The sequence below is a fragment of the Bos indicus x Bos taurus genome, chromosome 22, assembly GCF_003369695.1.
Source record: "Bos indicus x Bos taurus breed Angus x Brahman F1 hybrid chromosome 22, Bos_hybrid_MaternalHap_v2.0, whole genome shotgun sequence".
NCBI lineage: Eukaryota > Metazoa > Chordata > Mammalia > Artiodactyla > Bovidae > Bos > Bos indicus x Bos taurus.
The window spans coordinates 16,750,917-16,766,541 of record NC_040097.1 but is presented as its reverse complement, the minus strand read 5'-3'; the positions used below and the strand labels follow the sequence as shown (position 1 = coordinate 16,766,541).

At 51.3% G+C, this 15,625-nt stretch overlaps 1 protein-coding gene across 2 annotated transcripts in view; it reads left to right on the top strand.

Annotated features, from left to right (window-relative positions):
* ARHGEF3 (Rho guanine nucleotide exchange factor 3) overlaps positions 1 to 15,625 on the top strand; it is a 313,634-nt gene that overhangs the window by 17,656 nt on the left and 280,353 nt on the right. Inside the window, exon 1 of one of the 2 annotated variants that reach the window (XM_027523863.1) lies at positions 8,847 to 8,900. The exons of the other annotated variant lie outside the window; for it this stretch is intronic. The gene's annotated coding sequence lies outside the window, so the exon portion shown is untranslated. Of the gene's footprint in view, positions 1 to 8,846; positions 8,901 to 15,625 lie in introns of those variants that run through there. 2 annotated transcript variants of the gene reach the window in all.

Genomic DNA, 15,625 nt, shown 5'->3' with positions numbered 1-15,625 from the left:
GTGTATGTATGTGTGTATGCTCATGGACATACACGCAAGCGTGCATTTGTGCGCAAGCTCAGTAAAGGCTGAGAGGCTGTGGTTCGTTGTCTGTCTGAAGCATGGTGTGATAGAAGGAATCCAGAGTAGACCAGCTAACTGAATGCTCTTCTAGAGAACTTCTGTGTTCAAGAGGATAACAGAGCATAATCCTCCAGTGAATTCTGATTCTGATTAGAAAAAAAAAATCTGAACTTTTTCTCACCTTTCACTGCATACTCTGCCCCTCCCTGTCATGCCTTCTAATCCCCATCCCTGCTGTTTCTCAGTCTGTGTATGCCATTCCTCCTGTCTAGAATGCTCTAACCCCTGCTCTTCTCAGGGCCAGCTCCTTTCCATATATAGGTCTTGGCTCAAATGTTGCAAGGGAGTCCTTCTCTTAGCACTTCCCTCTGTTTACTTTCTCTTCCCCCATTTTTTCTTAGTCTCTTCCCCAGGCTTTGAGCATGGTGACACAGGGGTGTGTCCCATAGCGTCACTCACCCCCAGCTGGTACATGCAGACAGTGGGTGCTCAGCACATCTGACAGCCGGATGCTATCTTACATCATCCCTGTGCATATTCCTACTTGATTAGTTTGCATTTTAAAAGGATTTTGACCCATGGAGAGTTGTCAAAATGGGCTTAAGGGAAGTTACGGAAGCTTAATATGAGATGAGAGTACTTTGTGTATGGTCTGTGTCCAGAAATTCAAACAGTAGGGTCATGTACATCTGAATTCTCTTGGGCTGCAGGAGGTGAGGTGAAATGAGATTCTTCTGCCGGCTCCAGTTCAAGGAAAGGGGTATTTGGGAAGCCCCATCTGTCTCGCGGAGAAGGCAATGGCAACCCACTCCAGTACTCTTGCCTGGAAAATCCCATGGACGGAAGAGCCTGGTGGGCTGCAGTCCATGGGGTTGGTAAGAGTCGGACATGACTGAGTGACTTCACTTTCACGCATTGGAGAAGGAAATGGCAACCCAGTCCAGTGTTCTTGCCTGGAGAATCCCAGGGACGGGGGAGCCTATTGGGTGGGGGTGGGGGGCATGAAGAAATGAGGGCTATAAATGTTTTATAATTTGATTTAGTTCGTGGTTATGCTGCTGCTGCTGCTAAGTCACTTCAGTCATGTCCGACTCTGTGTGACTCCATAGACGGAAGCCCACCAGGCTCACCTGTCCCTGGGATTCTCCAGGCAAGAACACTGGAGTGGGTTGCCATTTCCTTCTCCAATGTGTGAAAGTTGGTGGTTATATTGGAGTATAAATATCTAAAAACATTAATAACTTGTACACATTAGATTTGTGTAGTTTATGTTGCAAACTATTGTGTTATGTATGCAAAATATATGGCAGTCTTTCTCTAGAGTTGGTGAAGGAAGGTTGGGGAGCTGAAACAGTGTCCGAGGCCAGGGCAGGCTGGAGGGGAGGTGAGGTTGGAGCCCGTGAGAGGCCGGATTTTCCCCTGCCATGGTGCTCTGGTGTGTTCCTCCTCGTCCTAACCCACCTCACCCTCATAGCATGTGAGCAATAGCCACCATCCACCAGTCCCTAGCATGAGGCTCCCTTTGCAGAAAGGGTTGGTGCTTGGGAGGGAGGGTGGCTGGCTGTTCCTAACTGTGGTGCTGTTGAAAGGAGAGAGGTATCTATCTGCTGTGTCCTCGGAGTCCCTGAACATCCCATCCTGGAAGGGAGAGAACCTGCCCGTTGGCTAGCTTTACCTGAAGCTGATGGTTAAATGGTGATGGTGGTGGTTGGTGTTACTGGGTAGGTTGGAGGGGATCCAGTGAGGAGGTGGAACCTGCTTCTGTCTGCCTGGGCCTGACGCTTGGCACCCACACCTTGGGCTGATCCTTTGTAACAAATTAAAGTGTGTTGTGTAGATTGCCCAGGGCAGCTTTGTGGGTCTGCTGGGGCAGATCTCCAGGCTGAATGGCCTGAGGTTCCCTGGGCTGCGGTTGGTGCTCTAGAGGATCCCTGGCTCCATGCTTGGCTGCCCTTGCTGGTGTCTCTCTGACAGGCCTGGCTTCTTGAGAGAGAATAAGCACTCTGGTTATGGATCTGAATGCTAGCATGGTTTGACTTGTATCTGTTTATATCTTTGTGGTCTGCCATGTTCTGTCCAAGTTTTAAGCTACTTCACCAAGAGGAGGTGAGGAAGGTGCAGGTGTTAAGAGTATCCGAGGCTCTGGAGCCGGAGTTCCCAGGTTCCCAGGCCTGACTGTACCAGAGATGGCTGGCAGCTTGTGCACCACTGCGGCGCCTTGGCGGGTGGCCTTGAGCGAGTCGCTCTGTCCCTTTGCGCGTCAGTCTCTCTGTTGGATGATGGAGGATGCATTTGCGATGAATCTGGATAACATGAGTAACAGTGCCACCTCTGGGTTGTTGTGTGGATTTAGTGGGGTAATTAGTGTAAAGCGCTAAGACCTGGTACACAGTCCGCGCTCCTGATGTTAGTGGCGGCGGCGGCAACAGTGAAGAGCACTTAGGCGGGCTGGAGGAGTAAAGGGCCCAGGGCCATCATGGGCCCAGCGTGTCAGCACTGGAGCGTACTTGACTTGTCAGGGCTCAGGGTATGTTTGATCACTTTCTATTTTTTATTTTTCCTTCACCTGACCACAGGTCCTCCATCCCTTATCCACAGTTACAGAATCAAGACACAACTACATGATTTTTTAAAAAGTTTGATGCAAACTCATTGGATGCCCAGATCTGAGATAATAGGAGCCTCTTCAGAGTGTGTGGCAGAAAGTCACATGTTCAGCTGCAGAAATATTTACGAACTTGACCATGGATGCTCCACTTGACCCTGCTGCAGCTGTATGGAACATACTATACATACTTCCTGTTACCTTTGTAAAATGCAAATGTTATGAGTTCTGAAATGCATTCAGCTCCAAGGGTTTGGAGGAGTTGTGGCTGTGGTTTATTCTCTCGGTGGCCAGTGAGGCCAGTTTCTCTTTTTCGCTAATATGAAGGGATCCTGCAATGAGTATCCTTGATAGACTTGGAATTGCTGGGTCAGCGAGCAGGCAGATTTTAAATTTTTGTTAGCTCTTGGCAGATTGCCTTTCAAGGAGATCAGAGAAAATGGCGATTCAGTCCACCAGTAGCACGTGAGTGTGAATTTGGCCCCACTGCTCCCCTGCTTCCGTGGGCCTCCTCAGCCACGTGTGGTCCCAGGCTTACATCCTAGCTCCTCCCTGTCACGTTCGCAGGCCTCCCTTCCCAGTCTAGCCCTGGCCTGTCTGCCCAGACTGACTTTCTGGCCCTTCTGCTGCCACCTCACCGTCCTTGAGCCTCTGACCAGCTGCAGAGTCCCTTGGTCAGTCAACCACCATAGTCCACCCCACCCCACACACCCCGGACTTAACCCTGGACTGGACAGAACTCTGTGGCCTTGTCTTCTGGGGAGAGCTGAGGGTCTGAGCTGAGAGAAGTTAGCCTGGAGGAGTGGAGGGGAAGCTCTGTGGGAAGTCCCGGAGGCAAACTTGGGAGGAAGATTTGTGTCTTCTGGCCGGTGGAAAGCCCTTGCAAAGGATTAAGCCAGGGAGTGACCTGGCTGACGGGACTCATACTTTATGCATGTGCTCAGTTGCTAAGTCATGGCCAATTCTTTGAGACCCCATGGACTGTAGCCCGCTGCGCTTCTCTGTCCATGGATTTTCCAGGCAAGAATACTGGAGTGGGTTGCCATTTCCTTCTCCAGGGGATCTTCTCGACCCAGGGATGGAACCCGTGTCTCTTGCATCTCCTGCATCGATTGGAAGATTGTTTACCACCAGCGCCACTTGGGAAGCCCACAGGCTATAATGGAAGGTTAAAGTGGTGTTAGCAGTTGATTTGGAGAGAAGGGGGTCAGGCCTTGTCACTGACTGTTGATGAAGAGTAAGACAGGAGAGAGAAAGGCCAAGGTCATAGAGGTGGGGCTTGAGGAGGGGATGCCAGTGAAGAGGGCACGTGCTGCCAGGGTTCGAATCCCAGCCTCGGCTCTGGTTGGCAACAGGACTTTGGGCCAGGGCATTTCACTGTACCATATGCCTCACTGTTCTCATCTGTGAGGTGGGGCCTCCAGCTCCGCCACAGGGCTGTGCTGAATGTGAGTGGTATCAGCAGTAGTCAGAGGGATGGCCCATAGCCGGTGCTGTGCAAAGCCGTCCTTCATGCTGTACCCTCAGTCTCCCCAGACTTGGCTTCCATCAGCTTCCAGATTCATGTTCTTGTCTGGCCCTGCTTTCATTTTCTTGCTGGATTGAGTCCCTCGAACCTGAATCACAGGCGGTGGATGGAGCTTGGACACCTGCGTTTCAGAGAAGTTCCCCAGGTGGACCCAGCTCTTCCCCGTAGGGCAGGAACCATGTCTCCTCAGAGCCAGTCCCCTGGGCAGCCCTGGGTGGATGCTCTTGGAATGCACGAACCATCGACCACTGTCTGGTCTCATTTGCTCACAGGCAGACCCAGCAGGCTGGACCGATCCAGCTTCCAGAGCAGCCTGCTGTGGGGCTGGCTGCCTCAGAGTCACCCTGGGGGTTGTTGTTGGTGGTGTGTCATCAAAGGGCACATTCCCAGGCCCAGCGTCGCAATTCTGATTCGGGAGACCCAAGCTGGGGCCGAGTGTGAGCCTGTGCGTGGACGATTCTGTGTCCTGCCTCCAGACACCTGAGGGCCCCGAGCACCGTGTCCTTCTGGCTATGACACCCTATGAGTCTGTTAGGGAAACACAAGGCCCTCGGCCTCAGCCACAGGCCCTGGCATGTCCTGCCGTGTTGGTTGAGGACACCTGTGGGCCCCAAGCACCGTGTCCTTCTGACTGTGACACCCTGTGACTCTGGTAGGGAAACACAAGGCCCTCGGCCTCAGCCACAGGCCCTGGCATGTCCTGCCGTGTTGGGTGAGGTTGACTTTCTCGCTGCCAGGTCACCAGGTGTGGTTTCTGGGTAGTGGCAGCGGCTGCTCCCCTCCTGCAGTCAGCAGGAATGAAAACACCTGGGTGTTTTGAACTTGAGTGTCCCTCTGCTGCTACCCCAGATTGCACAAGAGCTAGTGTCTTTGTCACAGCTGATGCCTCAATGACTTGGGGGCCTCTGCCTCCAGTCTCCTTTGGTTTGTGGTCTCATTCTCCCTGCCAGCCCCTTGGGAGGGGGTGATGGGGAACAGCTGCTCTCACCACAGCAGAGCACAGGGCTTGGGTGCCAGGCTTTGCGTCCGGAAGCATCTGCCCCTTCCCATTGTCCGCGCCTTTCTGGACACAGAGGAAGGCTTATAACCAGGCAGAAGGGCCCTCCTTCACTCCTGTCTCCCTGCCACCTGCAGGCTTTGGGTGAGTTTGTGGAAGGTGCGTTCTTGCTCTTGACCTCTGCAGCCTGCTGAGCTGTAAAGGTCCCATTGTGGTGTTGCAGGCACCTCCTGGTTACTTCTGTGCCTGAGAAGTGGGTGAGGGTTCAGCAGCTGGCAGAGCCAGGCCGGCACTGGACACGTGACTTGGCTGGCCCAGTGCAGCTTGCTCACACCTCCTTGTCATTTCTTGTGTGCTTTGCGGGCGTGTGCCTCTCGGAGAGGAGGGCAGGGATTTGGAATCCTGGAGGGGATTTTTCAGAGCAGATGCAGGTCTCAGCCTCCAACCTGGGAATCAGTGGAGGGGCCAGGTGGGCTGTCAGCAGGTTGGGGCTGGTGGAGCGGGTGAGGGTGGCATGCTCAAAGCCTCATTTGGGGTGACCATCACTGGCAAGGTCATTTTCTTTGTGACTGTGGTCGAGGTAGCCAGTTTACTGGCTCCTGAGGTCTCTGTGTCTGTGTGGTCTTGCCTTCTGGGTGGGTCTGGAATGGTTCCTCACCAGGTAGTTTTATATTCTCTGAAAGTGTTTCTCCCTCCTCGTTATCATGCTCCTGTTTGCTCAGTAGCCCAGTTCCCCACACTTCAAGTTCTGCCTCTCAGGCCTGTTAACCTAGCTGCCCCAGGCTCACTCTGTTCCAGCAGGGACCCTCTCTCTTACACCTTGCTCCCCGAGACCCCCAGTGCTAAATACAGTGTGGATTCTGGACTCTCTCACTATGGGACCGCTGACAAGTTGCTCACCTCTCCTCGGGACCCTCTGCTTTCTTGTCTGTTTCCTGTGGAGGGGAGGGGATGTCCGCCTTTGTGGAGCACTGTGCTCTGCTCTTCGCTGGCTCTGTGTTATCAAATCCCCAAAAAAGCGCTGTGGAGCTGACACTATTACCATCCTATTTTGTAGTTGGGGTAGTGCTTTGAAAATGCTCAGCTGCTTCAGTCGTGTCCAACTCTTTGTGACCCCATGGACTGTAGCTGGCAGGCTCCTCTGTCCATGGGGATTCTCCAGGCAAGCAGACTGGAGTGGGTTCCCATGCCTTCCTCCAGGGGATCTTCCTGACCCAGGGATCAAACCCGAGTCTGAGTCTCTTACATTTCCTGCGTTGGCAGGCGGATTCTTTACCACTAGCGCCTCCTGGGAAGCCCATAAACGGGGAAACCAAAGCACAAAGTAGCCCTTTCTGGGCTCTCGAGGCCACCAAGTGGCAGAGGTCAAATTAGAGTCCCTGTAGTCTTAACTTCAGAACTGACAGGCTTGACTGGTTCTCTGTAGTGTGAATGTTTTCAGCATTTATAATATAGATCTTTCAGCACCTTATGGTACATCATGCTGTTGTGGAAATACGGTATCATGGAATCCCACCTCTCTTGCATTTGACTTATGTTGACTGAGCTGGAAGCTCTTAGAAGAAAGAAACAACCATTGAGGGATTCCCTGATGGCTCATTGGTAAAGAATCCACCTGCCAGGAGACACAGGTTTGATTCCCGATCTTGGAAGATCCCACAGGCTGTGGAGCAGCTAAGCCCGTGTGCCACAATTATTGAGCTTGTGGTCTAGAGTCTGTGTGCCGCAACTACTAAAGCCCGCATGCCCTAGAGCACATGCTCTGCAACAAGAGAAGCCTCTACGAATGACAGGCTGGCACACTACAGCTAGAGAGTAGCCTCCACTCACTGCAGCTAAAGAAAAGCCCACGCAGCAATGAAGACCCAGCATCAGTTCAGTTCAGTTCAGTTGCTCAGTCATGTCCAACTCTTTGCAACCCCATGAATTGCAGCACGCCAGGCCTCCCTGTCCATCACCAACTCCTGGAGTCTACTCAAGCTCATGTCCATTGAGTCGGTGATGCCGTCCAGCCATCTCATCCTCTGTCGTCCCCTTCTCCTCCTGCCCCCAGTCCCTCCCAGCATCAGGGTCTTTTCCAATGAGTCAACTCTTTGAATGAGGTGGCCAAAGTATTGGAGTTTCAGCTTTAGCATCAGTCCGTCCAAAGAACACCCAGGACTGATCTCCTTTAGAATGGACTGGTTGGATTTCCTTGCAGTCCAAGGGACTCTCAAGAGTCTTCTCCAACACCACAGTTCAAAAGCATCAATTCTTCGGTGCTCAGCTTTCTTCATAGTCCAACTTTCACATCCATACATGACCACTGGAAAAACCATAGCCTTCACTAGACAGACCTTTGTTGGCAAAGTAATATCTCTGCTTTTCAATATGCTATCTAGATTGGTTGTAACTTTCCTTCCAAGGAGTAAGCGTCTTTTAATTTCATGGCTGCAGTCACCATCTGCAGTGATTTTGGAGCCGAAAAAATAAAGTCTGATACTGTTTCCACTGTTTCTCCATCTGTTTCCCAAGAAATGATGGGACCAGATGCCATGATCTTCGTTTCCTGAATGTTGAGCTTTGAGCCAACTTTTTCACTCTCCTCTTTCACTTTCATCAGGAGGCCTTTTAGTTCCTCTTCACTTTCTGCCATAAGGGTGGTGTCATCTGCATATCTGAGGTTATTGATATTTCTCCTGTCAGTCTTGATTCCAGCTTGTGCTTCTTCCAGCCCAGCGTTTTTTATGCTGTACTCTGCATATACGTTAAATAAGCAGGGTGACAATATACAGCCTTGATGTACTCCTTTTCCTGTTTGGAACCAGTCTGTTGTTCCATGTCCAGTTCTAACTGTTACTTCCTGATCTGCATATAGGTTTCTCACGACCCAGCATAGCCAAAAATAAATACATAAATTAATTTAAAGAAAAGATACAATCATTGAATCCTGCTCTTCCGCTTACATGAGTGTATATTCTGGAAGGGGTGGTGGGTAGGGCTGTCCTGCATGGGCTTCCAAGGGTTACATGACTGTGTGTTCCCTCTGCCCCAGCTACCGACTTTACCTGGAGTGCGATTAAACACACAGTCACCTACTCAGCACTGGGCTCTTTGAGGGAGGGGGCACCCCTCTCCAGAACCCACCTTCTCCAGGGTCCTTCCAGGGGAATTCTGGGTTCTGCAGGATTTCCCCACTAACACTAGAAGTTGTCCTCCCGTGTCAGAGGCCTGATTGGTCCTTTCCTCCATAGGACCTTTCTCAGCTGATACCTGGGGGTAAGAGCACAGAGAAGGAGCTAAGATTTAGCCAGAGCATTTTCTTGGGGGAATCAGGCTGCGTATTTATTCAGGTGCCCGTTGTGGGTTTGGGAAGTTTGGAGGCCTCGGTCCAGGAGTCAGATCCAGCTGTTCAGTCCCCGTGGTCCACTTCCAGCTGCTGGAGCTTGGCTGAGCTGCTGAAGCCCGTTTCCTTCTCTGTAGCATGTGGCCAACAGTGTGCATCTCCTGGGGATGTCATGTGACTACATGCAGGTAAAGAGTGGGTCCTTGATATATTTAATTCCAGGGAATTTTATATTGTCTTCAAGTGCCTAGATGTCATGAAACATTATTTATAGTTGAGCTTCTCAGAGAAATCACCCCCTTTTTTGCAGGTGTTTTGAAGCAGTCTTTGGGCATGAAGTATGCTGTATGTAAGCACTCGTCTCTGCAGGAAATGAATGATGGTGAGGCAAACCAGACTACCTTCCTTGAGCTGAGTTAGTGAGTGTGACATGTGTCAGTTCTACGAAGTTCACGTTAATAAATGCCCTGTTTGGTGAAAAATCAGGTGAGGAAAATGTTGCCCTGACCAAAGGATCCAGTTTTATTCCCAGATGGCAACATTAGCACAAGGTCTGTTCTAGGGCCATTTTACGAGAATCATCTCCCTTTTGGACTTCTGTTAAGTAGGGTGTGGTGGAGATAAGCACACTTATTTTTATGCTTGGCCCTGATTCTTCCACTCACTAGTTCTGTGGATGTGGGAAAGGCACTTAAACCTCTCTGTAAGAAGGAGGTAAGAGTCTTTATCTTACAGCGTTGCTGAGAAGGCTAAATGGGATCAAGCATTTGAAGCCCTCCGCAGGGTGCCTGGCGTACAGGAAGGCTGCTGTCACCGTTGCCTGTGGTGAGGAGGAGGGCAGAGACGACAATGGTGGCAGTGCGGACGTGGTGCCCAGATCCTTGGGGAGCCTGCATGCCCTCCCTTGGATGAACCGTGCTTGGGCAGTGTCCGTCCTGCAGTGGGCACACTGCTCTGTCTGACCTGTGTCTTACTCCCTCCTACCGTTGTGTCCTCTGTGAATACACGAGCATGCTCTCTGTGTATCAGCAAAAACAAACTGAGTGTCCATCAAAGACATTGTTGGAGAGGCTTAGAGGTTTTGTGAAAAGCACGTTTTTCAAACTTTTGTTGTTGTTGTTGCATTGGAACTATTTTATAGTGTGAGGACTTACCCAGGAACCCTGGCGTATGGATCCTCTAGGACAGGAGATGCCCCGGTTGGAATCGCAACACCCTCAGGCCTAAGGACAGGCAGCTAGGAGCTGGACAGGACTTGAGCACTGGTGCTCTCCCCATCAAACCCTCCTCCTGGGATCTGGGATCCAACCTCCCACTGGGAAGACTGAGACTTGGGATGAGGACCTGAAAACTGAGGACCAGTCTCCTCTCCCTGTCTCCCCAAAGGAGCATGTGATGGAGGCCACTCGATGAGAACTGGAACTGTGGCTGCCACCAGGGCATGCTCAGCTCAGCCTCTCCATGCAGTTAAGCCATGTGGGGAGCCAACCACCGAAGCTGGAGGCTGCCTGGCCAGGGGCGAGTCCAGGATGCTTGTTGGAACATGTGTGATGATGGTGTTCGTCGGTTGTACCCATTCCATCACTGGGGCATCTTGACTTTGTGTCTAGAAATGTAACCCCGCGTCCTTGGGTCCCCAGCCTACATCTTCCTGAGAGAGTGACTTGAGGGCTCAGGTGGGTACTGAGGGAGCTTGCCTCTTGAAGCCTCATTTTATCGTGATGCTGGGGGTGGCCACCTCCCACGAGGGCCGCTTCATATCTTCAGGTGCGTGGCAATAGCCTCCAAGGTGCCCTGGTCCTGCAGCAAGTTTGTGTTGTCTTCCGTGAGAGTGGACAAGTGCAGTTGGTTGGATTTGTTCTTTCATCCAGGGAACTCGCATTTGTCAGCGTGCTCACAGTTGGCCTGCCTCTGCACCCAGTGTGGTCGAGAAGGCATGAGCACATATCGGGATTTGGGTGAGGGGGGAACATGGCAGGAGCACCAGGGAATCACTGGAGGACTGCGAAAGCCTGTGGGGATGAGAGTGGTTGTTTACAAAGTGTCCCTCTGAGGGTGGTAGTGGAGACCTCATTCCTAAACTCTTGGTCTCCGACTCCCTACCCTCTAGGACCTCACAATGTCTGGCTTCCAGGAAGGATGGAGTAAATAAAACTTGATAACACTGATCTCTAACTGAGTGCATCTTCTTGGCTAAACACTCGGGGTAGATTGTCTCATTTTGCCCAGAGGCGCAGAGCTGGCTGAGACCAGATCCCATCCGTGGTTCCCTCTTGCAGCCATGGCTGCGGCTCCCCTTGTAGCTGTCCGTCTCTCCAGTACTGCTCCACCACACTGTGCTGTAACCATCAGGGTTTGTTTTTTAAACTTTGAGACAATTTTAATAACCCCCCAAATACGTCAACTCTTTGTTTTTGTTCCTGTAAAACTGCTAGTGGTCCAGATGTAACCGAAGCCCTCCCTAACCTCCAGCCAGTCCCACGCCCCTGCTCAGAGGCAGTGGTTTAGAAATGCCGTGTCCTGGGTAGTCTGCACACCCCAGGTGTAGGCACTCCTATCCATATCCACTCGGATGCTGCGGGCCAGTCTGTGGGAGGCTGAGGGCGTGCCGCCGTGTCTGCGCCGCTGGACAGAGCGCCGTTTGGTATCTGAGTGAGGGGCCAGCCTCTAAGGGACAGACTGCACGGGCTCGAGCCAGCAGCCAGCACTGAGGGTCATGGCATGATGTCAGTGTCATTATCTCCACTTCAGTTTATCTCTGGCCAAAGCAGCCCTCGGGGGCGGCGGCCTTGTTTGCAGTCAAGGCCTCTGGGCCACATTCTTTGGCCATGTGAGAGGTGAGGTCATTGAGGGCAGGTGGCTCAGGGCGTTGTGGTCACAGCCCCCGTCGTCCAGTCTGTCTTCAACCCTGACTTTGGCTTTGGTCCTGAGGTTGGCGGACAAAAGAAGAAAAAATGTATCCAGCTTTCCCTGTTTTGATAAAAGCCTGGAGGACAGACCCTGACTGTGTGCTGATAAATGTTTATAACGCTCCTGAAAGCCAAGCATGATGCAGAGGAAGGAGCGGGTGGGCTTCTTCAAATCTCTCCAGGGGGTGTGTTCCCTTCTGAGGTCTGAGACTGAAAAATTATTTTGTGATGAGTCTTGATTTGTTACTTGTGTTCTGTGAAAGTTTTTTTTTTTTTTTTTTCTCCTTCTTAGTATATCTTTTTTTGGGGGAGGGGGGAGAAATGTCACATATTTATTAAGCACCAGCTGTATGCCTAACCCAACTTGGGTGGGATGTTAAGCAGAGTGGGGTCTTGGTCAAGGGCACCACGGGCCCTGGGGTCAGATCACATGGACTCAAATCCCATCCTCTAGTGATGACTTCTGGGGCCTTGGGCAAGTTAATTGGCCATTCTGTGCCTCCAACTCAAAAGAGGGATCATGGTAGCACCCCCTTCATTGGTGGGAGAAGAAGAAATGAGGTCCCGCTTGAGGAGTGCTGAACCTGATGCATGTTAGGTGCTCAGCAAAGGCAGCTGCGTCATTAGTTATTATGAACTAGCATTAGGCACTCACATGCAGCCAGAACTAGGAGGAGGATTGAACAGGCAGTTCCTGAACAGGAGAGACCTGATTTCCGTTCTTGAGAGTTTGTAGTCTGACTGGGGAGACTAGATTAAGGTGCTTGTCACTGTTAGCAATTACTGTGTGACAGTAGCAATTAAGAGCAGATGGTATGGTTTGTACTGCAAGTCCTGCAGAGGTTTAGGGGGAGTTCGGGGGGCAGGGGTTGTCAGGTGGGTGACAGGAATGAAGGGGAGACGGAGGACAGTGCAGCAGGGGTCAGGGGGACATTCCAGGTCTGTCTGGTGAACAGCTACTGGCAGGATTGGGTATGGTCAGGAAGTCAGCTGGGATCTGCTTCTTCCAGAGGTGAAGTGGCACACACCTGTGGAGTGGAAATGTGAGAGAGGCAGAGACACTTGCTGCTGCATTTGCTTCTCCTTCTTCTTCCTCGCCGCCTCCTTTAGTTCTAAATGCATTCATTGGATTTTCATAACTGTTGACTCCAATGGTGGGATGCAAAGTTGGGGAATTTAGCACGTCTGTGTCTATATTGACTTATAGAAAATAAGCAGTGACCTTTTTGAGAGGACTATGGAAGACTCTGAGTTGAAGGAAATGGTAGAGTAGACAAACTTGACCTGGTTCTGCCCTCTCTGCAGACAGACTCATACAGCAAGTGCTCCTGTGTTTGATGTCATCGATTCAGTGTTGTCTCGTGAGCGTCATCCTTGTTGCGGGTAGCTGTAGACTGTACACTCTCATATGCTGGGAATTACCACCTTTTATTTCATTCATTCTACTGTTGATGAGCATTTGGATTTGCTTCTGGTTTTGGGCTGGAGGTGAGGCAAATAATGGCCCCTCAGAAGTTATCCATGACCTCACCCCTGGTTACAGGTACCATTCCCTGGTAATACATGTGACTGTGTTACGTCATCTGGCGGAGGGACTTTGTAGGTGTGATTAAGTTAAGGGTCTTTTTTTTTTTTTTAATATTTGTTTATTTATTTGGCTGCTCTGGGTCCTTGTTACAGCACACGAAATCTTTGATCTTCATTGCAGCGCACGGGACCTTTAGTTGTGCCACGTGAGATCATTTAGTTGTAGCACGTGGAATCTAGTTCCCCGACCAGGGATCGAACCCAGGCCCCCTGCACTGGGAGCGTAGATTCTTAGCCACTGATCTCCCAGGGAAGTCCTGAGTTAAGAGCCTTGACATGGGGAGATGATCTTAAAATCTCTTGGTGGGCCAGTATAGATACAATGATCCTTGTGAGAGGGATGCAGGAGCGTCTGATAAGAGGATGAGCTGTGACGATGGAAGTGGAGGTGAGAGAAGGTGCTCCACTGCAGGCTGTGAAGAGGAGGAAGGGGCCATGAGCCAAGGAATGCATGGAGAGCTGGAGAAGCAAGGAAGTGGATTCTCCTCTAGAACCTCCAGAAGGAGTGCAGCCCTGCTGACCCATTTCTGATCTCCAGAACCGTAAGATGACAAAAAGCACCAAGCTGGTGATTGTTACAGCAGCAGAAGGAAGCTAATACAGGACCATTGTGCTGAGAACAGTACTGCTGAGAACATTCTGGATAATGTCTCATGGTCCCTATAGGTACCTGGGAGCAAAGGCAGGTTGAGTAGATATTGCAGCCATCTTCAGGGTGATTGGACCAGTCTGTGCTCCCACCAGCAGCAGGCTGTGAGAGTTCTGGTTGCTTCACATCCTCACCAACACTTGGTCGTCCTGAAAAGAGATGTTTCTCAGAGAAGAATTAGCCAGATTTGGTGTCCAGTGGAAACCTTGTAGGAAACTGATGCTGAGGAGATGCTGGTCACCACTGATGCAGGCCGTGGGGGAGGGGAGGTGGTGGTGCCAGTTTCTAGCTAGGGGGAATTAGGACTCCTCTTCCATGAAGGGACTGGCATAGCAAATGCTCAGTAGCTTTAGATTAATACAGAGCTTTCCAGCTAAAGAGTTGAAACAGCACTTACTTTCACGACTTGCTGATTACTCAGGGTGAGTGGTGGGTCTTGTGAGGTGGGGGAAAGGCCTGCGCTGTTCTACCAGCCCCTCAGAGTTTGAACACTGCCCTCACTTAAGTGTCCAGACCTTAATCACAAGCTCATCACAATCTCTGTGAGCTCCAGTTGTGCCGTCCCTCAAAGGGGTGTGATCCCACCTTCCCTGTGCGGCCATGGGTGGATGAGAGGAGCCTCTGCATGAAAGCCCTAAGCTTCCTGCCCACAGGTAGGAGGTGCTGAGTCCGTGGTTGCCCTGGCCATTACCAGCAGCAGTACTGAGCACATACATTCCTGCAGAAGTTGGCAATTCTGGGTTCAGAGTAAGTGTTCAGGGGCCGAGTAGGCGCCTTGGGAGGGATCTGAGAATATCACCAGGGCATCCAGGGTGGGTGGGGGCAGTCCCTCTAGAGACACCGTCTCCCCACAGCCCTGAGACTGCTTTTGAAAGTATTGTTCATTCATTCATACATTCAGCCAGCACTGAGCTTTCCCTTGCACATTATAATACCATGGTTAGGAACCCCCCGGAACAAATGCTTTGCCATTTGCTGTCTGTACAGCCTTTGACAAATCTTAACCCAGTTTTTCAATTCATAGAGTGAAGCAGCACCTGCTTCCTAGGGCTGGTGTGAGAATTTGCTGAGATAATCCATGTCAGTGTCTGAGCCTTGGGAATCCCTCAGGGCTGGGGTACAGAAATGGGTGTCCCAATCCCTGTCCTTACCTGCAGGCTGAAGAGCAGTGGTTTCTTGATGGCTCTGTACAGAAAACCTTCTCTAACACCAGGAGGTCAAGAGTAAAGCCTGACCCAGAACTAGCCAGTGGGACCGTGGAGGGTAGGCTCTGACCTCAAAGCTGCTGAGGAAATGTGACTTGGAGGAGAGTCTTCTGTTGACATCCTTTGGGATGTAGGTGTCAAATCCTCTTGCAGCAGTTACTGTGCTGCGGAAGAGCTTGCCACGCTGAGCAGATGTGGCTTCCAGGCCGAGGTGAGGGGGACTGAGGTGTCTACAGCTGCAGAAGCGGCCACTGCTTTCTGCTCTGTCCCCTCACTGCAGGGATGCAGTGGCACCTCTGGGACTCTGAGTTCAAATCCCACTACCTTCCATCCCTCCTCCTTCCAGGAGCCATTATCTTCCCTCTTGCCTTTTTCTGGGTCCCTCCATGATGCACAGGCCTTAGCTGAAGGAGTTAAACTCTGAGGGAAGCCAGCCAGAGCATCGGCCTCAGACAGGGGTCCAGATACTAAAAATATCTCATGGTGTGCTCTTTGCAAGTTAAAGAGCAGGGTTGAAGGCTGTGACTGCGATTCTCCCCCAAACTGATTCTCCAGTGCCTCATAGTGCCGAGGTCCCAGGTATCTGGTCCTGTTCACCTGGATCTGAAAGTTTACCCACATTGTACTTTGATCTGGGAGAAGGCCAGACTCAGAGTAGAACACATTGGAGGAGGGTGGTGCAGAGGGTGGGGAGGATTTGGCCAAGCGGCCTGTGATGCTCAGCAGTCATCGCAGCTGATGCAGTGGAGCTGGGCCG